Raw genomic sequence first — 24008 nt, 5'->3', positions numbered from 1 at the left:
TTGGCAAGTAGATTCTTTTACCACTGCACCCCCTGGGAAGCTCTTGGACAGTTAAAATCCTGAGAGATCAAAAAGTTATTTGAAAAAGGAAAAAATCATTGTAGTTACTCCATGGCTTGATTTTGAATAACATACTCTGAATATTCATTTAATCAAAATTATAACATGAATTACATTGGGTAGGTGGGCATGGGAAATATTCATTGTGTCAAAGGAGGAAGAGGAAAGAAAGCTAAATCCTAAATGCCTGAAACTGAAGAATGAAAAAGCAGCAACATAATCCTATTAAATAGGAGCATAGAAATAGATACAGAAGGACTCCATCAACCTAGCTCAATGTGATGGCCCCTGAGTAAGGAGAAATGGAAGGGCAAGGGGCGTGAGGTTTTTTTTTATTTGTGTTTTTTCTAGCAAACTTTATGGTATTGGTTGACTCTTTAACCTCATGCATGTATGGTTTTGATGTTTAAAAAGATCTTGAAAAATGATCTTGGGAAGGTGTGCAGACTGGAAATTTTCTATGTAATATTCTTGCATAGGATTGCCACTTTAAGTTGTGCCCCTTTCTCATTGTTTTATGGAAGGAGAAAGGGGGACACAGGAGTGGGGGGGGCCGGGCACAGCCCCTAATTTAGGAGGAAAATAAAGTGAAAGGGAGCAGAGAGATGGCAGATGCAGCCTTCTGGCCAGATCCCAAATCTCACTCTCCAGTGCCCTCCCCCACCCAGCACAGGCTCCTAAGAAGTTACACAGACGGGCACAGCCCCCGGAGGATGGGGCTGGGGAACTCGGAGGGGGGCAGGACAGTTCTCAGGGGATGAACAGGAGGCCTGCATTACACCCCACTCTCCCCACATCTCAAACCAGCCCATCTGTGAAGCCTGGTAGCTCCATGGGCAAGACGACCTCCCCTCCTCCAAGCCAAGCCCACCATCCTTCAAGGCTCAGGACAGAGCTTCTTTCCACAGTAATTTTTCCTGATTTCTACTGTCCTCACCAATGATATTTTCTTGTTTTGTTTTGTTTTTTTTCCAGTCTCACACAGCACATGTGGGATATCTCTCCCCATCTAGGCCTGAATTATAAACTATTCTAAATTGCACACTGCTGTTTCCAAGTTGTGTGGTGAGATCAAGATCAACCCCACGTGCTTCAGCAGGCCCCACCATACCCAACATATAGCATGGGTTTAAAGAGTGCCTGATGACTGATGGTTGATGATGTTGTATATGCTTGCATAAATGTCTACAGTACTGCTTATGACAGAAACTATGGTATTAGTCAGGTAGGTGGATGGATAGTGATAAATTTGTATACATAGGAATCAGGTGCAGAGTTGAGTTCATTGTTTCTTTATTTCATGCTTTTGCTTTTTTTTTTTTTTTTTTTTTTGCACGTGTGCTCAGTCATGTCCAACTCTTTATGACCTCATGGTCTAAAAGCCCACCAGACTCCTCTGTCCATGGAATTTTCCAGGTAAGAATACTGGAGCAGGTTGCCATTTTTTTCTCCAGGGGATCTTCCCAACCCAGGTATGAAATCCCAACCCATGTCTCCTGGATTAGCAGGTGGATTCTTTATCATGGCTCCAACTGGGAATGTTATTATAATTGGTCAGTATAAACTCCTCTCCCTTTAATTTTATTTGAATTCTTCCCCTGTATCATTAATCCTCATGACTTGCTTTCTTCTTCTCCCCCCACCTAATAGACCCCCCATCTAAAGTGTTAATTTGCCCTTGGAAACATACATATCTTAAAGATAGAGTGTTGTTAGTGCATGTATGCCTTTCCTAACTTTATTCATGATAATCATGCACAGTGATGTGACTGTAACTTGGTGCTATTGAACTGTACAGTTAAATAAGGTTAAAATAGTATGTTTTATATTATGTGATCTTTACCACAATAAAAAACATTTTAAAAATGATATCATGCTATAGATCTTGTTCTACATCTTCGTTTTTCATTCAATATTCTTTCTAAAGCACTATGTTTATCCATTGCTTCATTATAGCATGGTCCTTACATCCAGAAACTTCTACCACATCTCATCTATCCATTCCCCAAATGATGGATACCTGTGTTGCCTCCAACCCCTGGAATCCAAAGGGATGCTGTAAGGAGCATCCTTAGACACGTGTGTTAGATATGTGTTGGGACTGCCATATCGTAGCATGTAAAACGTGTAATACACAATTTCTGAATTGCTCTTCAGAATGGGTACACCCATCTCGCTTCCACCAGCTGTAGATGAGAACCTACTGCTGTGTAACACAGGAAGAGCAGTCAGACACACTGGGACAGCCGAGCACCTAGGGGAGGTAATTCTCACGTGACTCTTAGCATCCCCACAAGAAGTAGAGGACAGGAAGACAGCGGCTGCTCTGGTGGGTCATTTCCTTGGATCACAACCCTTTAATATAGGGCCAAGGATGAGCCCTGGGGGACCTGTGCTTCCCTGGCCATCTCACTTGTGCTTGCTAGGGTTCAGCTTATTTCAAACCCTGCTTTTGATGTGTCAGCTACAAATGGGCGCTTGGCATGGGCACTTGCCATCCACCTCTACAAGGATTAAATCATGTGCTGCTGCAGCTGCTGACCTTCAATAACCCCTGAAAGGAGTTCATATGGAGAGCAGAAATGAGACACTCTGTGCTCAGGGAGAAAAACTGGCAGGACAGGTCTTCAGATAGTTCAATATTTTCACAAGCCAATTTTATGAGCCCAATTCTTGTATCTCCCCATACCTAGAAAAACACTAAAACCTTTCATAGTGATGACTATTTCTCGTGACTAGCAAAGGTTCATGGCACTAGTAGAAATCTTCTGGAAAAATATGTGTCTGCTTGCATGTATTTCCTCTTCACCAAAATCACATATATGCTGACCTTCCCCCGGCATCTTTGGAGCAGTTTCTCACAGCTATCTGAGGTGTGTCTCCCGGACTACAGTCCTCATTTTGCCCCAAATGAAACTTAACTTGCAATTCTCACATTGTACTTCTTTTTTTTTTAAATCAACAGATTCATATCCCAAAATGTTCTCTAGCCAGGGAAAGGAAAGCAAGAGGGAAAAAGAAACAAGAAGAAATTAACGAACAATATCTGAATCCATGGTTTCTTAAAGGGTAAACGCACACACACAATAAAAAGGGTTCCAAGGTCAAGGACTCCTCCTAGCCTGAGAATTGATGACCCCTGTGCTAGATGTGGCTGAGCAAGTCTGTCTGTCTTTTCCTGCCCGTACCCTCATGTTTCATCACCAGGGTCTCCAGGGTCCTAGCAGCGTGGAGTTCTTTGCTTTATGGCCCCTCGGAGTCCTCCTTGGCATCATCCACCCTCCACAAGTGTGCCCTGCGCCCTCCGTGTGCCCACATTTGAGCTCAAGGATCAGACATGCCTGGCAGCACTTCCCTACTTGGCCTCAGTGGTGGCACCTGGAGGGCTGGGTGGCAGGACTGCAGATCAGATGTAGAGGCAGAGAGAGATCAAGCCCCCAAGAAAGGGCAGACGGCCATCTCCCACCTGGGCCCCCCGCACCCCCGCATGTGCCCCTCCACTTCCTTCCCCTGATCCCCACCATCTGGGATCCACCTAGGAACAGACAAAGCTCCTGTTGGTCACATCTGGTTTAAGAGAAAGAAACAAGGAGGCTGGCGACCTCCACTAACAGGCAGCACTTGGCACGCACAATAGAAGCAGCTGCTGTTTACAGCCCTGTCTTAGGGTGGCCTCAAGCTGGACCTCACACTTCCCGTGCCCGGCTCTCCCCTGGGAGGCATGGTTTTACACTGGGCATCTGGAACCTCACAGACTTGCAGCTTAAAAAAAAAAAATCCACCAATATCATGAAGCTCTGAAACTAGACCAAACTCTCTTCCTGGGAAAACTTTCCAGACTAGCTCCTGATTGACCTCTTACTGTAAGCCGGTTCCTACAGCTCCCAACTCCCCACTTTCTCTCTCCATCAAATGGGAATAAATCACCCAGTCAGCTGCCCAGAGAAAGGCCACCCCAGGAAGCCTCATTCTATGTAACAGCCAACAGAGGTTTGAAAACACTTCCAATTTCTTAACTAGGAAAAATACCAGCAAGAATTCAGGATGTCAGTTCGAGACTGGTATCACACTGCCTCCGAGGCAAGTGGCTAGGACCTCCCCAGGCCCGTCCTATTTGGTGTTGCTATCTGTGTCTCTTCTGACCCCCGGGCCTCTCTGGTCCCCATAGAAACGAGCCTGGAGCAGGCGCCTGTGGGGAGCCGGCGCTGTGCACCATCTGACTTTGCCAGCGCCCTCCCAATACCCGCTCCTGATTTCAGCCGCCTGAGCCGGCTCCGCTGGGCAAGGTGGTGCCTAATTACCTCCCTTCTGTTTTCCCCTCCTCTCCTCTGTGATCCTCTCCCCTCCCCGCTGCCTCGGAGGACAGCCTTTCCAAGAAATAGCATAGCGCACACCTGGTGCGGTGAGATAGGGGAGCTGCCATGGAGACCAGGCTACCGTACCCACCCCGCTGGCGGCTCCTGGGAATAAGTAACTATCTCTAGAATGCTGCAAACTCCAGATGTGCAGCCTGAGTGCCTGGAGACCCGGGCTCCTCGTCTCATTATGCCTAGTTTTTTTCACAAGTTTCATATATGCATATCCAGCCTTCAGAAGCGGGGGATGGGAAATGGTAATCTTCCTTTTAATATGCTACCACATGCCAGCCGCGGACAGCTGTGCACACACCGCACGTTGGACTGGACATGAAATATAGCCCGGGACCATTTTTTTAAGCAGTCATTCCCAGGGCTTACAAAACACATTTACTTGGAGGGAGGTCACACAGTCTTCCTTCTGCATAAAAAGGTGGCTTTGAAATAGGTACAACCATCTGGAAGCAGCCTCCTCGGCCATTGACATGGAAAATGTACACAGGACACCATCGTTTCCTGGACTGGGCCACAGAGGCACACACACACACACACACACACACACACACACACATGGCTGTAATTGTTTAAACAGACAGCTTCAGGTCTTCCGTGATGCTTACCTTGCTCTGCAAAACCATTTGCCAGCAGCCTGGGTGACTCTGGGCAAGCTGGAAGGGGGCAGGATTGCAGTTTGAGGGAGGGGACATTCATCTGTGTGCAGGAGGAGAGTTCTGGAATCCAGATTTGGGGGAAATTATTTGCACACTCTCCAGCTCATCCCCAGGCTTGCTAATAAGGAAGGATATGTCAAGTGCGTGACTGCAAGTAAATAGCAAAACACCGCATCGAAACAATGACCTCTGCTCTTCTGATCACTATAGCCAAGTGTTTGCTACCCTCCCTGGAAGACTTAGATCTCACCTTTAACAACGGGTTTTGTCCAGGCATTTAAAGGAAAAGCACAATGGCTTCCGTATGGCTAAGTGATCTCCCTGTAATTGGCAGTGGGGTGGGGGTGGGGGAGTCTCTGTAAGTTTATTAACATTTATTCTTCAAAATGAGTAAACTGCCCCACTTGACAAGACTTTCATTATGCAGACCTCATCCAGGCAAATTCTTGACCTCTGAGGCTATTTAACTTTTCGTGTTGTTTCTTTCATTTATATTTCCTAATCTTGTTTTTCTGTTTTGTCTTTTTTTTTAATGTACACGTTGCAGATAATATAAATCAGCTGCCTTAAAATTTAGAGTGCCATTCCAAAGCTGGACACTCTCCCAAAAGAAAAGCTCAGAAAGAATACAGTACAGAGCTCTGGGTAGTCCAAAGGGTTAAGCTGTTAAGTGCACAAATAGCAGCTCCTGTTACCGAGAGGAGAGGGAGCTGACTGGAGGAAGGGGACCACTCTAGGTCAGCCTGTCCTTTACATCGTGAAGAGCTTGAAAGGGGCTAATAAACCCAGCAGCCTATGGCAAAGGTAATTTATTTTATATTCCTACTCATCACATGCAATATTTTTTTGGAGGGGGAGAGCAAATATAATTCAAAGAAAGTGATAAACAATAAAAAAAAAAAACCCACAATATTGAGTGATGCTTCCAACCCCCCCACCCCCCACATCAAGTCACGAGAACACATGTCCTTCTCTGCTTTTGTGGTGTATTTCTCATCCTGTTTGTGCGTCAACATCTTCAAAGTGCTTCAGGGCTGGGGCAGGGGGAGGGGGGATGATGGCGGCTCTGCCTGGCGGGAGGTCACTGGTCCTTCCTTGGGGCTGGGGGAGGGGGTGTGGAGGGGTGGGGTGGGCACGCAAATACCCTGAGATGAGATGAGCAGCTCCCCAAGGTGGGTGCAGGCATTTCTGCACAGGCACCCCCCAGCCCCACCCCCTGGAAGTCATGTCCACTTGACTTTATGAATCGGCCCCTGGCTGGGTGTAATTACTGAGAGGACAGCTTTCCAGCTGGTTTCCTGCGCTTCGCCCGGGCTCCGGGCTCGGGGAGAGGCAGGGCTGTCCTGCTCCTGTCTCCCACTTGCCACATTTTACGTGCATGAGGTCACTGGACTGCAGATGAGGTAACTCTGCAGCCGGCCCGTGAGCCGGGAGAGGCTACCACATGACCATCCATGTAAACACAGTGAGGTCCCCGCAGGCCGGTGACAGCTGGGCTCTGCTGCCCGCTGCCCCTGCCCACGGCAGGAGCCACCCGACTCCCGGCTCCCGGAGCCTGTCCGAGCTCTTAAAGGCGCCAGATCACCGCCTGAGCGTGTGTCACACACACCCCCTGGGACACTGGTCTATCAGGCTCTGGGCAGAGCAGCAGCGTCGAGGGAGGAGCACTGGGTGATCCTGTGATAGGTGTGCGGGTGGTGGGGGAGCTGAATGTGGCTCCAGTCGTGTCTGACTCTTTGTGACCCCATGAACTGTAGCCCACCAGGCTCCTCTGTCCGTGGGATTCTCTAGGCAAGATTACTGGAGCGGGTTGGCATGCCCTCCTCCAGGGGATCTTCCTGACCAAGGGATAGAACACACATCTCTTATGTCTCCTGCAGAACAGCACTGCCTCTTAAAAGAGTACCCCACCCCCACCCCCACAGGCAGAGAGGCACAGGGGTCTCAGAGTGCACGGTCTCTGCAAGCCTGCTCTAAACCTCTCTGCCATCAGCCAGGAGAGGTGGCCCAGGATTTGGGGGCATCTCCTAATCGTCTCTAATTTAGAAACATGGCTAAAAACAAGTATTTTTTTAAAAGTCAACAAAGAAATACATTTTAAAGCTCTCCTAAACTCTAGAAGGGCAAGATGCATTTCCAGCTGTGCCCAGGGCCTCAGGAGTCTCAAGGTCAGAAAGTTCTTTCCAAAGTCAAGTCACATTAACTATCCCAGTCCCTCCCTTACCCATTTTTTTTTTTTAACAGAGCCTGACTATGTATGGAGCTCTCCACTGAACCAGGGGTTGTTGTGGGACCAAATTTGGGCTCCACACTGGGAAAGCTCTGGCAGACCATTCCTGGGATCACGCGCGCAGTCTCCACAAATGATGATAATAAAAGGCATGTGCGGAGGAAGTCCTCTGATGGAACTGCAGGAGGTGGAGAAGAGCAGGTCCAGGGATGCTCCCTAGGCAGGTAGACACACAGGTCTCAAGCTCAGGACCAAGATCTGCTGTGAAGATAGCGAGTGAGGAGCTGTTGGCATGCGCAATTGAAACTGGGGGACTAGCAAGCGTGGCCAAGATGCTACTGACACCCATTTCTTTACCTTGGGTCTTTTGGGTACTCATAGAAAGGCCCATCCTCCCCCACTAGAATAGAAGCTACATGAGGGCAAGGACAATTTTTTGGTCTTGTTCTCCAGTTTTCTACAGCACATGGCATCTGAAATGCAGGCAACGTTCCATAAATATTGTGAAATAAAAGAACCAAAGGATGTTGTGCCATTCAATCACCAAGTCATGTCCGACTCTTCATGACTCCGTGGACTGCAGCATGCCAGGCTTCCCTGTCCCCCACCATCTCCCAGACTTTGCCCAAGTTCATGTCCAACCAAAGGATAATCCTTGGTAAAATAAAGGTTATAAAAGTAACACAGGCAGGAAGTTTTTATAGTTTTAAAGCATGTCAAAGAATTTAACATTTAAATTCTGCCTCCGTTCTCACCCCTCAAATGTGCTTTGTAAGATGAGGAAATTAGTGTGAGTGCATCCCCCAGGCTTGTTCAGCTGCCATGAACCCTCCTACAGTGTCGAGGTTTCTGTTTATCTTCTGTCCTTAACTGTGGTTGAGCCCTTCTTGCTTCGTTGTTTCAGGCTGACTCTAAACTTCATGTTTCCATGTTCTAGCTATTGTAAATAGGGCTGCAATGAACATTAGGGTACATGTATCTTTTTGAATTATGGTTTTTCTCAGGGTATAAGCCCAGGAGTGGGATTGCTGGGTCATAAGGTAGTTCTGGTTTTTGTCGTTGTTGTTTTTAAGGAACCTCCATACCGTTTCCTATAGCTGTTGTTGTTGTTCAGTTGTTATGTCTGACTCTTTGCAACCCCACTGACTGCAGCGTGCCAGGCTCCCCTCTCCTGGAGTTTGCTCAAATTCATGTTCATTGAGTCAGTAATGCTATCTATTAATTACTGTCTCATCCTCTGCTGCCCCCTTCTCCTTTTGCTTTCAGCCTTTCCTACTATCAGGGTCTTTTCCAATGAGTCAATTCTTCGCATCTGGTGGCCAAAGTATTGGAGTTTCAGCTTCAGCATCAGTCCTTCCAATGAATATTCAGGACTGATTTCTTTTAGGATTGACTGATTTCTTTTAGGAGAGTCCTTGCAGCCCAAGGGAATCTCAAGAGTCTTCTCCATACAACTACTGGAAAAACCATAGCTTTGATTATACAGATCTTTGTTGGCAAAGTGGTATCTCTGCTTTTTAATAGGCTGTCTAGGGTTGTCATAGCTCTCCTTTCAGGGAGCAAATGTCGTTTAATTTCATGACTGCAGTCACCATCCACAGTGATTTTGGAGCCCAAGAAAATAAAATCTGTCACTGTTTCTACTTTTTTCCTCTATTTGCCATTAAGTGATGGGACCAGCTGCCACGACCTTAGTCTTTTGGATACTGAGTTTTAAACCAGCTATTTCACTCTCCTCTTTGACCCTCATCATGAGGCTCTTTGGTTTCTCTTCACTCCCTACCATTAGAGTGGTATCACCTGCAAATCTGAGGTTCTTGATATTTCTCCTGGCAGTCTTGCTTCCAGTTCACCGTGTTTCATTCAGCACAGCATTTTCATAATGTACTCTGCTTATGAGTTTTCCAGAGTAGCTATATCGATTTGCATTCCCACCAACAGTGCAAGAGGGTTCCCTTTGCTCCACACCCCCTCCAACATTTATTGTTTATAGATATTTTGATAATAGCCATTCTGACAAACGTGAAGTGATATCTTATTGTAGTTTTGATTTGCACTACTCTAATAATTAGAGATGGTGAGCATTTTCCGTGTGCTACCTGGCCATCTGAATGCTTTCTTTGGAGAAATGTCTATGTGGGTCTTCCCTCCACTTTTTGACTGGGTTATTTGTTGTTTTGATATTGAGCTACAGGAGATGGTTTTGTATTTCAGAGCTTAACCTTTTGTTCGTTGCTTCATTTGCAAATAATTTCTTCCATTTTGAGGGTTGTCTTTTTATCTTGTTTATGGTTTCCTTTGCTGTGCAGAAGTTTCTACATTTACATTCCATTGTGTATTTTTGTTTTTATTTTCATTAATCTAGGAGGTGTGGCAAAAAAGATCTTGCTGTGATTTATGTCATACAGTGTTCTTCCTATGTCTTCCTCTAAGAGTTTTATAGTGTCCAGCGGGTTGTCGGGGAGGGAGATGATATGTGTGTACATATAGCTGATTCACTTCATTGTAGAACAGAGACTAACACAACATTATAAAGCAATTGTACTCCAATAAGAAATGTTTTAAAATAATATTATCGTTACTATATAAATATCACCCACTGCAGCATTACAATGAAGGGAATCAGCTATATGTACACACATTTGATCCCCTTGTTGTCCAAGGGATTCTCGTTTTCTGATGAACAGAAGACACGGGTACCCGTCTTATCTTGAAAGTCTAGGTTCTTAGTCATACAATGCGTGTGACGTCACCCCCTTTCTCATGAAAGCCCTCTTTCCTGGGCCCTCTGCCGTCCTGTGCTCATTTGGATCCATTGTTTTCAAACACTGCTATACAGCTGTCATCCAGGGTCCTTTTTCAGGACACTCCTGGGTCTGTTCCACTGTTTCTCAGATTCCCATTTTTCTTTCTGAGACTTCTTTGTTTTGACTTTGGATTAATCTGTCTCAGTCACACTAGCGCTCTCTCTGACTGCCAAAAATACCAAAAAATCCCCATTGTACAGGCTCTGCTCCATGTTTAATGCTCATCTCCCCTGCCTCAGATCTTTACCCAACTTGGTTCTTATCTTATTTAAGTCAGATTTAAATGTTACCCCCTCACCGACCATCCCTCCACTACCATTCTATCAAAAAAATAAATAAAAACAACCTCACAGTCTTTTGCTAGTAAAGCAACTTCTTTTATTTTCAACATAACACTCTCATTTCCTGATATTTTCTAGTTTTCTTCACTTATCTTATTCACTTGTTCTCTTATTATTCCCATTAAAATGCCAAGTACAAGAGAGGAGTTTTTCTTTCTTTTCCACCTATAAACTCAGCCCCTAGAGCAGTGAAAGACGTGTAGGAGAAGCCCAGTAAACAGGCTAAAAGAGCTTACAGGAGGCCACACTCATATAGAACACCTAAAATTTCTTCTACTCTATCCTCCGACATGACAGTAGAGGGGTCAGAATCTTAGGAGATTTCTTCTGAAATCTTACTAACCTGTGACTACAAACTCGCAGATGGAAGAGGAGCTATAAATTAGTGCAACAAGATGCTGAAGGACTGGAGGATATGCTTAAGGAAAAATAGATGTTGTCCTTTAGCTAGCTTACCAGGTTTTGCCTAGCTGAAAGGGTATGTAAGCTAAAAGAGAGAGATACATTGTTAAATTCCACTATGAGAAACACAGAAGACAAGATATTTCAAAACTTCTTTCATTATGAAACACTGAGATGCCGGATAAACTGAAAATATTAATGAATGAGTTGATGAATAAGGGAAATTCACAAAAACATAAAGTAAAATAAAACAAAACAAAATAAGCCATGAGCAGAACAGTAAGAAAATTCAAAAGCCGGGGCTGCTCAAGAAACGAATGTCAAGGTCAGGATTCTAGAGTAGAGATTAGCAAACCACAGCATGTGGGCCAACCACCTGTTTTTGTAAATAAAGTTTTATTGGCACGTGGCCATGCTCATTCATTTATGTATCATCCATGGCAGCTTTTGTGCTACAACAGCTGAGCTGAGTAGTTGCAATGGAGATCATATGGCCTACAAGCTTAAAATATTTACTCTGATACTTTAAGAAAACCCTTAATAGTCATGCAAGGAAATGGGGTCTTTGGACCCATACAAAGTGGGAGAGGAACCTGAGTCATCAGAGCTTGAACCTTCAAAGGGGTTTGCTCTTCAGGAAAATGATGGGCTGGAAAAACACACCAGCTGGTAAAAGCAAGTCAGAGGTAAATCCTGTTTCACCACAGCTCCAGGTGGAAAATGTAATTAATAATAGTGATAATAATAAAAATTTTTAAATAATAATAATGGCTCCCTTGGGAATTTACAACTATGGATCTGTTTCCTATGAACTGCAGATACAAATTTTTTTTCTACCCACCTAATCTTTAAAAGCCCAAATAAAAAAATAAAGAGGCCTCAGCACTTGGCAAGAGGAAATGTAGATCCTCTCCAGAGCAAAGCCTTCTTAACTCAGTCACATGAGGATTCCCACAGTGTAAGTGTGATTACATGTAACTTTTTAAAAAGAGAACCAAACCACAAGGTAACTACCATCATAAATGAGAACCAATAGAAACACCGAGCATGATTTAAACCCCCAAGAACTTCAAATATTAGGATTATGAGACGTAGGCCTTAGAATAACTATTCATGAAATGTTAAAAGAAATGAAAGATAGAAAAATGAACACGTTTTTAAAAAAGGGACTATCAAAAGTGACCAAGAAATCTGACAAAGAATCAAATAGAACTTATGGAAGTGAAAATAGAACTATATGTACACATGAGGTAAATACATTCATACATACATGTATATAGGTATGTATGTGTATATATACATTAATGGATAGGTGAAACAGCAAAATAAACATGAATGCAGAGAGGATTAGTGAACTGAAGATAGATCTGAAGAAAACAGAATGAAGCACACACACACACAAAAGAAATAGAAAACAGAGAAAGAAAGGGAGGAATAAATGAGAAGTTCTAATATACATCCAGAGTTACACAAGAGAGAATAGAAAGAATGAGAGAGAGAGAGAGAGACCCTGACTGAAGAACTAATAGCTAAGAAAACTCCAGAACTAATGAAAGGCATGGATCTACAGAGACAGGAAGTATAATATATCCAGGCAGGGTAAAATTTTTAAAATAATAACACACACCAAGCACATCCTGTGAAACTGTAGAACACCAAAGCCAGAGAGAAAATGTTGAAAGCAACAAGAAAGGAAAAACAGATCATATATCGAAAGCAACAAGAAAGGAAAAACAGATCATATAACAGAATGACTGTGGTGTGACCGTGGGCTTCCAACAGAAACAATGAAACCAAAAGTCAGTGGAGCCACATTTTCAGAGACTGAAAGAAAATAGCTGTCAATCTAGAACTGTGTTCTCAGAAATATTATCTATCAAAAAATTAAAATAAAAATATTGGCTAAACAAATCTGAGACACTTTACCATCAATAGACTAACCAAAAAATCATCTAAAAGACCAACATCTAGAAGAATAAAATGATCCTAAAAGATACTCTTGAATAGTATAAGAAATGTTGAGCTGCCTTGCTCAGAAAAGTAGAGAAGCTTTTGAAGCAAGAGAAGAAAGGGAAATAAGAAAGCTGGCCAAACCAGCAACACTTTGTGAGGGTCAGAAGGAATGTCTAACTGGTATTTTATTATGTTTTTGCAGTGTGAGATGGATCATGAATTCATCTCCCTGTATTCCCAAAATATCTTCAGTAAAGTATACATTTCTCTCAAGTGCTTTGTGGAGCTGAATTTACCTCTCAAGATAGGAGGAAGAGCCTTTCAAATGAAAAGTTAAGGTACCATCCTCATTTTCACTGAGATCAGGCTTCCTTAGAAAGAAAGCTATGACAAACCTAGACAGCATTTCAAAAAGCAGAGATATCATTTTGCCAACAAAGTTCCGTATAGTCAAAGTTACAGTTTTTCTAGTAATCATGTACAGTGGTTAGAGCTGGACCATAAAGAAGGCTGAGCACTGAAGAACTGATGCTTTCCAATGGTCCTGGAGAAGACGCTTGAGAGTCCCTTGGACTGCAAGGAGATCCAACCAGTCAATCTTAAAGGAAATAAACACTGAATGTTCATTGGAAGGACTGATGCTAAAGCTGAAGCTCCAATACTTTGGCCACCTGATGCAAAAAGCCAACTCACTGGAAAAGACTGAAGGCAAAAGGAGAAGGGGATGACGGAGGGAGAGCATCATCCATTCAAAGGACATGAGTTTGAGCAAACTCCAGAAGATAGTGGAGGACACGGAAGCCTGGCGCGCTGCAATCCATGGGGTCACAGAGTCGGACACGACTTAACGACTGAACAACAGCAACAATAAAACTACATGAAACTCAAATTTCAATAGCCACACAATTTCATTGGAACACAGCCATGCTCATTCATTTATGTCTAGTCTGTGACTTCTTTTGTTCCACCATGGCAGAGTTGAGTGGTTGTAATAGAGATGAAAACGTAGAGGCTGAGAAGGTGCAAGGAAAGAGGCTGAGACTGTTTTTTCAGGGGAAATAATGTCTCTGCAGCAACAAGGGTTCCCCCATACCCCCATCTGATACATGTACCCCATCTTCTTCTGTAGCTTTAGTTCCTTTTCCTTTTGCCCAAAATATTTATCAGATTCTTTACAGAAAGTATCTACCAAACCCTGGTCTAATTGATAGTATTAACATATTTGAAGAAAAAAGGTAACAATCAAAAAGGTCAGTGAGTATTTCAAGTGAAAAAAGTCAAGGAAATGAAAGCCAGATGTTCCCAAGCAAGTACTAACTTGTGAGGTTAGCTTGACAAAGGTCCAGGTTTAGCAGACCTGGTAGGACCTGTTGCAAAACTAAGCATCAAGCTAAAGCTGAGTATCAATAGTTGCTATAGCACCATTGATCAAGCATGTCTACGTGCCAGACACTGTGCTTCACACCTCATATACGTTATTCAGGGCTGTGTTCAAAACAAGACTATGAGTGAGGTGGGTGTCCTTTCCACTTTAGTAAAGAGAATATGAAGTTCAGAAAGAGTAAGTGGCTTTCCCAAGGTTATGCGGCAAGTAGAAGAATTAGTCTTAAACCAGCTGACTTCAAAGCTCCTAAACTTACCTATACAGTTACTAATATTCTAATATTATACACACTAAGAAACTGTCCATGTGGCTACTACTGCCCCTGCAGCACCTAGCCCAAAGTCTAGAGCATCTTAGGTAATTAGAAATTGTTTGTTGAGCACAGCAAGGTTTTTATTATATTTTGGCTTCCTAGGTAAGCTGGCTGCATGGAAAATCTGCATCAAACAGAAAACTCACGACTCATACCTTGGGACTCCCCTGGTGGTCCAGTGGTAAAGAATCCACCTTTCAATGTAGGGGACACGGGTTTGATCCCTGGTTGGGGAACTGAGATCCCACATGCCATGGGGCAACTAAGCCTGTGACCCACAACTAGAGAGCCCACACGCTGAATGAAGAGCCCATGTACCACAGTGAAGACCCAGCACAAGCCAAAAATGAAAGAAATTTTAAAAAAAGACTCTTGCCTCTTGCCATCTCACTCTACTCCTATCAAGTCAAATAAAAGTAGAGACTAATGTATATGTGAGTTATTTAGGGAGCTGGTTAGTGGAAATCAATCTCTGAGATACTCTTGGGTAATAATAAAATCAAGATTTTTAACCCACAAAGCTGCTCTGTTCACACATCAGCCCCTGTGGACCTTCAGGGACCCATCGGATGGCAGCCTGTCTCTCTGTGCACTGTTGTGAGTCCACAGTGCTCAGACGAAGAAACGAAAGACCCAAGTGTCAAGGCCACCTCGCGAGTAGGTGCAAAGCTGGGATTCAAAACCAGCTCTTTCCTGTGCTAGAGCCAGTGCCACTTCCTTCCACCATTCCTTCTCTTTTGTATGACAAGATGCCTACAATCTTCTATTTCCTTTAGTTACTCAAGAAATCCATCTACATCTTAGGAAAAAATTAACATAACATTATGTTAAGGAAAAAAAAACTTGCAGTTAATCCCTCTCCCAGAGATGATTTGTTAATGTCTTAAGTTATATTTCTCCAGATTTTTTTTTCTTTTTAATTCGATTTATTTATTTACTTACGGCTGTGCTGGGTCTCTGTTGCGGCATGGGCTTTTCTCTAGTTTCGGGGAGTGGAGACTACTCTAGTTGTGGTGTGAGGGCTTCTCACTGCAGTGGCTTCCCCTGTTGCAGAGCACAGGCTCTAGGGCCCACGGACTTCAGTAGTTGCGGTATGTGGGTTCAGTAGTTGCCGTTCCTATGCTCCAGAGTGCAAGCTCAATACTTGTGATGCTTGGGCTTAGTCACTCCACAGTATGGTGGGATCCTCCCGGACCAGGGACCGAACCCATGTATTCTGCATTGGCCGGTGGATTCTTATCCACTGAGTCACCAGGAAAGCCCCTTTCCAGATTTTTTTCTTAGGTGTGCATGTTTTAACCAAAAATGCAGTAATACTGTTTTATAATCTGCTTTGGCCTCTTATAGACTGTGAATATTTTATGAATCCTAAATACACATAGAATCATTTTACTATCATCATGTTTTATTATATTGATATGCCATAATTTGGGGGGCTTCCCCAGTGGATCAGTGGTAAAGAAACCGCCTGCAATGCCGGAGACACAGGATACTCTGAGTTCAGTCTCTGAGTCAGGAAGATCCCCTGGAGGAGGGCATGGCAACCCACTCCAGTATTCTTACCGGGAGAATCCCATGGACAGAGGAGCCTGGCAGTCCACAAGGTCGCAAAGAGTCAGACACGACTGAGACAACTAACCACACATGCATGCAATAATTTATTTAACCAAAATTTTACTGTTGGACAATGGAACTTGTTCTGAATCTAACATGTGTATCTAATGTGTATACGTCGGTAAGCAAGTTGCCCCATCTCCAACCCTAGTCCTCACTTATCTCTGTCTCAAAAGCTAGTATTAAATTTACAGTGTTAACCCACTGGAAAAAAAAAAAAAATTTACAGTGTTATAGCAATGATCATCACAGCTCTTTGCTCCATCTATGAGAATCAATTCAAAGTAGATCCAGCTGTTCAACATGGCAGCTTTATTGCTAGTAAGACTGTACAGGACACCAGAGTTTAGATATGGCCACAGGTGGTTCTTCACAATGGAAGACCCCACATCTGGACCAAAAGAGCTCAAACCACTGCCCTGTACCCTGCAAGTCACAAAAGGCACACAGCAAGCAGCAAACCCAGCCTCAGAGCACCAGAAAGCCATGATATTTGCAGGTTGGCAACTGGACTTCCCTGATGGCTCAGTGGTAAAGAAACTGCCTGCAGTGCAGGAGACATGGGTTCAGTCCCTGGGTCAGGAAGATCCCCTGGAGAAGGAAATGGCAACCCACTCCCGTATTCTGGCCTGGAGAATCCCATGGACAGAGGAGCCTGGCGGGCTACAGTCCATGAGGTGGCAAAGAGTCAGACACAACTGAACAACAACAAATAACAAATCTTGGAGAGAGGCGAAGGGTTAAGATGCTACACTGGCTTCCTACAGCCTCAACAATTCTACCAAAACACTGCCGCATCCGAGGTGAGAAAGGACTGAGGAGGCATGGGGAAGAGTCTGGGAGGGTGGCTTCAGCAGTGGGACCACCGCACTGGATGGTGCACCCACACCTACACCTGCCTCTCAGGCTGCTGTCGCCTCTTAGTCTTCCTCCTCCTCCCCCAGTTCTGAGCAGGGATAGTTCCGCACGTCTTCCCCGTGTGTCACATGCCTGCTGGAAGGCCACAGCCACAGAGCTATGCGTCTGCTCTGGCCACAGCCGTAGGCTCAGGGTGCCCACCGCTGGCCCCGCTGACTCAGCCCTGGTCAGGGTAGCCAGTCTGCAGAAGGCACTTGTTTTGCCTCAGTGTGAGTCATTCTGAGTAATCACAGGAGTTGATGAACTCTAAGAGAACTTCTTTATTTTCCTCCTGCTTCTGTCCCTTCCAGTGTGGGTATCCTAGGTCAATTCATTCCTGTCCAACCCCCATGGACTGTAGTCTGTCAGGTTCCTCTGTCCATGGGATTCTCCAAGGAAGAATACTAGAGTGGGTTGCCATTCCCTTCTCCAGGGGATCTTCCCAACACAGGGACCAAACCTCCTCTCCTGCTTCGCAGGCAGATTCTTTACCACTCAGCCACCAGTGAAGCCTCTCCCCCTTTAAGGGCACTGGGACACAAACTACGCCCACTCAGGGGGCAGCTTTGTGGGTGCCACTCTGCTGCTGCTGGGTCAGAAGCTCCCAGCCTGGGATTCCAGAGAATCTGGTGCAGGGTGCCCGCTCTGGAGCCCCAGGCCATGGATGCACACCATCGGTACCTCTCCAACACAAACAGTCTTAAAGACAATACCAGTTTGTTCCAAAGAGACAAGAAGTTGCTATTTCCTGGATGGCTGAGTACTCTACCCTGGAAACATGGATACTCTGAACAGATTTTATTCAAAAACATCTTTTCCCCTTTTTTCAAACTAAGAAGGGGGTTCCATGTCACCTCTGATGGGTTTGTGATAGTGACAGTGGAAACAGGAAATATTCCAATGGATATTTCTGTGCTATCCCCTCCATGGGGTACAAAAATTCCAGCATAAAACCCAGAAATAAGAAGACACAGAAGAATGCCAAGCATAAGCACAGTTTTCTGAAAGACTGGGACATAATTTCTACCTCCGACCAGTCTCATTGTGCAGATGATTTTGTGTGTAGCATAGATTTTTTTTTTAGCTTGAATCAGGCTAAGGAGAAAAACACTGTGGCCTTTTATAAGGGAAAGTGTCTCCCTAAGGAAATAATTGAAGGCCCCAATTGCTCAAGTCTTTCAAAAAAGACTGTATAAAGCTCTCCTGAAAATACCGTAGGGAATAATTCTGTGTCAGCTGGGGATTGGTTCGATGATCTAATAGGTCTTTGCCCTTGCTCTAATTTCTGATTCATGTGTGACTTATTTAATTGTTATAGTCTATTGCAGATATATAAAAGAATGCTTTTATTCTAAAAAAAAATCTAAATTCAAATCATCTTTAATATCACACCAAGTTCTTACTCCCATCAACCTTCAGAACATTGACATATTAACTTTTTGACCTACTTGAACCCTCCCGCAACCTCCCAGGATACAAAAAATACATCTGCCGAGCTGCTGGGTATAACGGGGAGCCCCCACCCCACAGCAAACGGAAAACAAGGTTGGGAGAACTAAGGGTTAAGTGAAGTCCCCTAGGAATTCCAATCTGTTGCAGACTGCTAATTCAGAGGCTGCCTGGGGCCTAGGTGTAACCACAGCTAGGCAAACAATGCCTAACTGCCTTATCCACAGCAGCATTTAGCATTTATCATGGTCAGAAAACCACCTGTTACTTGGGAGCGATTCAAAAGAAGTCTGAGCCATAATTAAAGCAATAATGAACAAAAACATATTGCGAATCGCTACCCAAACCCCAGGCAGATGTATGATTTAACTGTTGGGCTTGATCTATGCTATTAATTTGGAATTAGAAATAACAGACAAAAAAACATAGACCGAACCAAGACCCTGCCCTGCCCGAGGTTTTGTTTCCTTTCAAGTCCGCAACAGTTGTGGTTAGCAACCCACTGCAAGCAGAGCTGCCTGCAAACCTAGTGGAGTCTGGCAGCTAGCAGCCAATCAGAATTAAACGCACCCCTAGACCAAGACTACCCATAAACCAAGTGAAGGAAAAACTGGGGTTTCCACCCTCCCACACTCTCAAGACCTTTTAACCCTGCCCAAGCCACCCAGGTGGCTCAGCAGTACAGAATCCACTTGCAATGCAGGAGACAGGGGTTTGATCCCTGGGTTGGCAAGATCCCCTGTAGGAGGAAATGGCAAACCACTCCAGTATTCTTGCCTGGGAAATGCCATGAACAGAGGAGCCTGCGGGGGGGTGGGGGGGAGGCTACTGTCCATGGGGTCTCAAAGAGTCGGACACAACAGAGCAACTGAGCAAGCCAACAGCAGATCATCTATCCTAGAAGAGTCTCACCTGACCGCGGGATCACACCGGGAGACCCTGAAGGCATTTCTGCAGGACAGTTTCTACCACCGTCTGCAGAACTGCAAACAAACAGAAACTCACAAGGGAGGGTCAGCGGCAGGGAGGGGTCAGTTCCCACTTGCAGGTCTGTGTGGCGGCTACTGGCTTCTTTTTAAGGCTCTGATGCCCTCTCTTTAAGCGCCTGTGAAATCTTCCAGGAGAACTGTGCTCTAGAGGGGGTGAAGGAAAGGGCAGTGGGGGTGTGAGGTGAGGAAGAGAGGGGCAAAGCAATTTTGTGGCACGCGGGTGTTCATAACTTTGTATTAAACATGATTCTGAAAAGAATTCAGAATTCAGTTGACATCTATGCAAATGTGTGAAAAGTGGAAAAAGACAAGCGAGCGTTCATTTCAAAAGTTGAAAGCATCGCTTTGATTTGCAATGATCTTTAATCTACCTCTTTTACCACAAGGAAACACTGCAAAGAAAGGAGCCCCAAATGTCACGAAATAAAATTTGTTGGTGTTCTGTTGGCATATATTTTAATTCTTGAACAATTACCCTGCCATATACATTTATTCTTGAATGTTACATATTGACACATTACATTTTGGAGCTGAACGAGAAAATGACACATGTAAATACCTTCAAATGCAAAGCTGACTTTACAATGTAGTCTACTAATGTGTGTGTGTGTGTGTGCACTACAGTAAATCTGAGAAAAGTACAAGGTACAGAGGGTTTATTGAAGTTGACTTGCTGTCACACTCAAAGACTGAATATATATGTTCACACCCTGAGAACGTTTGGGGTAAGTCTTTAATGGGATAGGCTATCTTCTGTATTTAGGGCGTTATCTCTAAACCAGCAAAAATAAGTGGCACTGATGTGAACTGGTGCTTGAGGGTGGTCTTTATGTGACTCAATCATATTATTGCCCTTAGATGGCTCCCCATTTCCTTCTAAGTTAATTACAAACTGTCATTAAATCAAAACTGCCCAAATAAAGCCCCAAACATCTTTTCTGGGTTCACTTAGATGACTCCTGGCAGCTTCACAAAGCTTGCTTACATTTTTATCTCTATGCCTTTGCGTACATGCATGTGTGCATGCTAAGTCACTTTGGTCGTGGCCGACTCTTTGCGACTTCTTTTTATGGCCACTGTAGCCTCCAGGCTCCTCTGTCCATGGGATTCTCTAGGTAAGAATAATTGGAGTGGGTTACCATGCCCCTCTCCAGGGAACCCCTCCCAGCCAGGGATCAAACCCTGTGTCTCCTACAGTTTCTGCATTGCAGATGAATTCTTTACTGCTGAGTCACCAGGGAAGCCCTCTATGTCTTTGCTGACCCTATTTCCTCCTCTTGCAATGCCCTTTTCAACCAATTCCAATCGAAAACTCAAGCCAAGGATCATTTCCTGGAACCCAGACTATGTCTTAATCATCATTGTATCCCTAGCAGCCAATGACTTGGCAAAGGGTAAGGACTCAATATGAATTGAGTGAATGGATTTCATATCTTTTCAAAAACTGGTGTTTTAATTAAGCCTTTTCCTATTCCTTTCTCTGCTGGACCCCAGAGTTTGATGCTGGAATTCTCTTGTGGGACTTCCCATATTGCATCTGGTATCACAGTCACTTGTCTATCTTTCTCCTCCAGCCCTTTCCTCCAGCCCCCTCCATGGTGATCTCTGTGTCTTGCTGGCCTATCTGGCAAAGTATTCACCCACATGCCTTCCATGGACTTTATACTCACTGAGTATTTAACAACAATAAAAACACCTAACACTGGAATGGTGAAAAAATTTTCCAAAGCACTTGCACATTTATTATCTTATTTTCTCCTTGCAATAAGGATATAAAATAAAAAGGACCTTCATTTGAAAGATAATAATGGGTAATATTTATTGAGGGTTTACTTCAGGCCAGGCATGTGAAATACATGACTTTGTTTAACCCTCACAACCCCACAGGGACGGTCCTGGTTTTGTTCTCATTTTTACAGAAGACAAGCCTGTGACCTAGATCAGATCCTTAAAGGACCAAGGGTACCCAGCTGGGAAGTGGCAGTGCTGGGGTGTGAACCCCAGGTTGGTCTGGCTCCAGAATCCAGGCAGTCAGTCACTGGCCCCACCTGAAGCTTAAGAGACTGTCAGGAAATCTCATCTCAGAGCTATAAATGTTCCAGTTCTCTCCACTGCGGGATTCCAGGTGGCGCTAGTGGCAATGACTCTGACGGCAATGCAGGAGGCACAAGAGACACGGGTTCGATCCCTGGGTCAGGAAGATCCCCTAGAGGAGGGCATGGCAACCCACACCAGTGTTCTTGTCTGAAGAGTCCTATGGAGAGAGAGAACCCTGGCGGGCTACAGTCCATGGGGTCACAAAGAGCTGGACACGACTAAGCAATCACGCACGCCTCTGCTCTTCTCTCTGGAAAGCGCTCTAGGAAGAAAAATAGAAGAATTGACTGTAGCTTGCAAGCTGAATCTGATTAGCAGGACAGTGGTTAAAGGCACTGATTCTGGAACCAGAAATCCTGGGTTCAAAGTCCCACTCCACTACTTCCCAGAGGTACAGAGCTGGGCCAGTTGGTTGTTTTCCATGTCTCCCCATCTCCATCGACACAATGGGGGCAGCCAGAGCATCTACCCTTGGAGGGCGTTGTGGGGATTAAGTCAATTCATATATGAAGAGCAAAAGTGATAGCACCCTGCCCCTCCCGATGGGGTTCTAAAGCCGATGGATGGTCTCAAACAGCTTTGCTTGTCTCTGGGATCTCTGTGTGCTAGAACCACATCCAAACATACAAGAGAGCCCACTGGAGCTGAGAGTGAGCCCCCTGCCATGAAGACAATCTCCTGGTCTGATCTACCCAGGCTGTCGCCCTCCCAGGGTCCATCCCAGCCCATTGGGAGCAAACTAACCAGCATGCAGACGTTCACTTTGCCCTGACTTCACACATGGTCCTCCAGATGGGCTGACATCCTACACCACCCATTTGTGTGCACTTAACCAGACCGAAAGGCCACCAATGGAGCTGCCTGCCAGCGTCACCAAGCCCTCTATCTGTCCAGCTCTCTACTCTCCTTTTCCCTTGTTTCCATCTGTCTCCATTTCTAACAGCCTTCTTCTCTCAGGAGTTTCTCTTTCCCCATCCCTTTCTCTGTCTCAGTTTTGCTTCTCCTTTCTCTTTTTCTCCCTCTAATTACTACTCCTTCTCTTACACTTACACTCATTCTCTCTCTCTCTCTCTCAGACACACACACACACACACACACACACACACACACACACACACACACCATGACATGCTAATTGGGCTCCCAGGAGAGTCTGCCTCCTCCACACAGGCAGAAGTGAAGAGAGCTGGTGATAAAGGACACACGTCACACCTGTCAGTCAAGCTCAGTCGCTTGTTGTGTGACACCAGCCCTGGTCTCAGGAACAGGCTGACCTGCCCATCTCTGGGCACAGCCTCAGCTGTCCTTCCAGAGTGGGCCCAGGGAACAGATGCCCTTTGTGCTGTGTATGACAGCATCTCCTGGAATGTCCTGGGAGCAGGTGTGGGCCCCTCAGAGGCTGGACAGAGGGGCTTACTCCCAGTGAGTTTATGGAACTAGATGTACTGCAGTTGGTCAGCTATTTTTACAAAATTCCAATCACACAGCTAAAGGACAAACATCACAGAAGGAGGAAATAGGTGACATCCTCGCGCTCATGTCACTGGAGTATGTCAGCAGCGAGGAAACGTCTTGAAGCTGGACTGGCCATAACAGGAAAGAAATATGACCCAAAACAAAGGCGCCTCTGTTAATATATGACTTTCGATTTAAAATGGTCTGCCAACTGGAACAGAGGACATCAAGAGAGAAGGCTGGATGTCGCCACGATGGATGAAGGTGGGAATATTTTTAAGTGTAGGCTGAGGTCCAAGTCTTCATCTATCATTTGATGCACTTGACAACTATTTGAGGACTCATGGTGTTGAAAGCAACCTCACACAGCTTACAGTTCAGAGGAGAAGAAGGAAAAGGGAACGAGAAATGCCCGCTCTGTGTGTGGCGTGGCGTGGACACGGGAGTCCAGGATGTGAATAGGGAAAATAAGTGGAGGCTGGAGAGGGGCCACAGTTGAGCAGGAAAGGCTGCCCAGAGACCTGGCGCGGATGCTGAGACCCAACAGATGAGCAAGGCTAATAGAGAGGGAAGGACTGGGGGGGAGGGGGGACTCCAGGTGACAAGGATGGATAGCACCAAGGCCAGAAGTGAGAGGAGCTGGACAGGGGAGGAAGCCAGAAGACAGCAGGTCTGACTGGCCCATTAAGGACTTTGGGTCTTATCCTCAGGTGAATGAGAGGTAATTAAAGGGTTTTAAGCAGGGGACAGTGTCCTAAGGGAATCAACCCTGAATACTCATTGGAAGGACTGATGTTGAAGCTGAAGCTGCAATACTTTGGCCATCTGTTGGAAAAGCCAACTCATTGGAAAAGACCCTGATGCTGGGAAAGATTGAAGGCAGAAGGAGAAGGGGGTGGCAGAGGATGAAATGGTTCACCAACTCAATGGACATGAGTTTGAGCAAACTCTGGGAAATAATGAAGGACAAGGAGACTGGTGTGCTGCAGTC

This window comes from Cervus canadensis, chromosome 12, assembly GCF_019320065.1.
Source record: "Cervus canadensis isolate Bull #8, Minnesota chromosome 12, ASM1932006v1, whole genome shotgun sequence".
NCBI lineage: Eukaryota > Metazoa > Chordata > Mammalia > Artiodactyla > Cervidae > Cervus > Cervus canadensis.
This window is presented reverse-complemented; position numbering follows the sequence as displayed.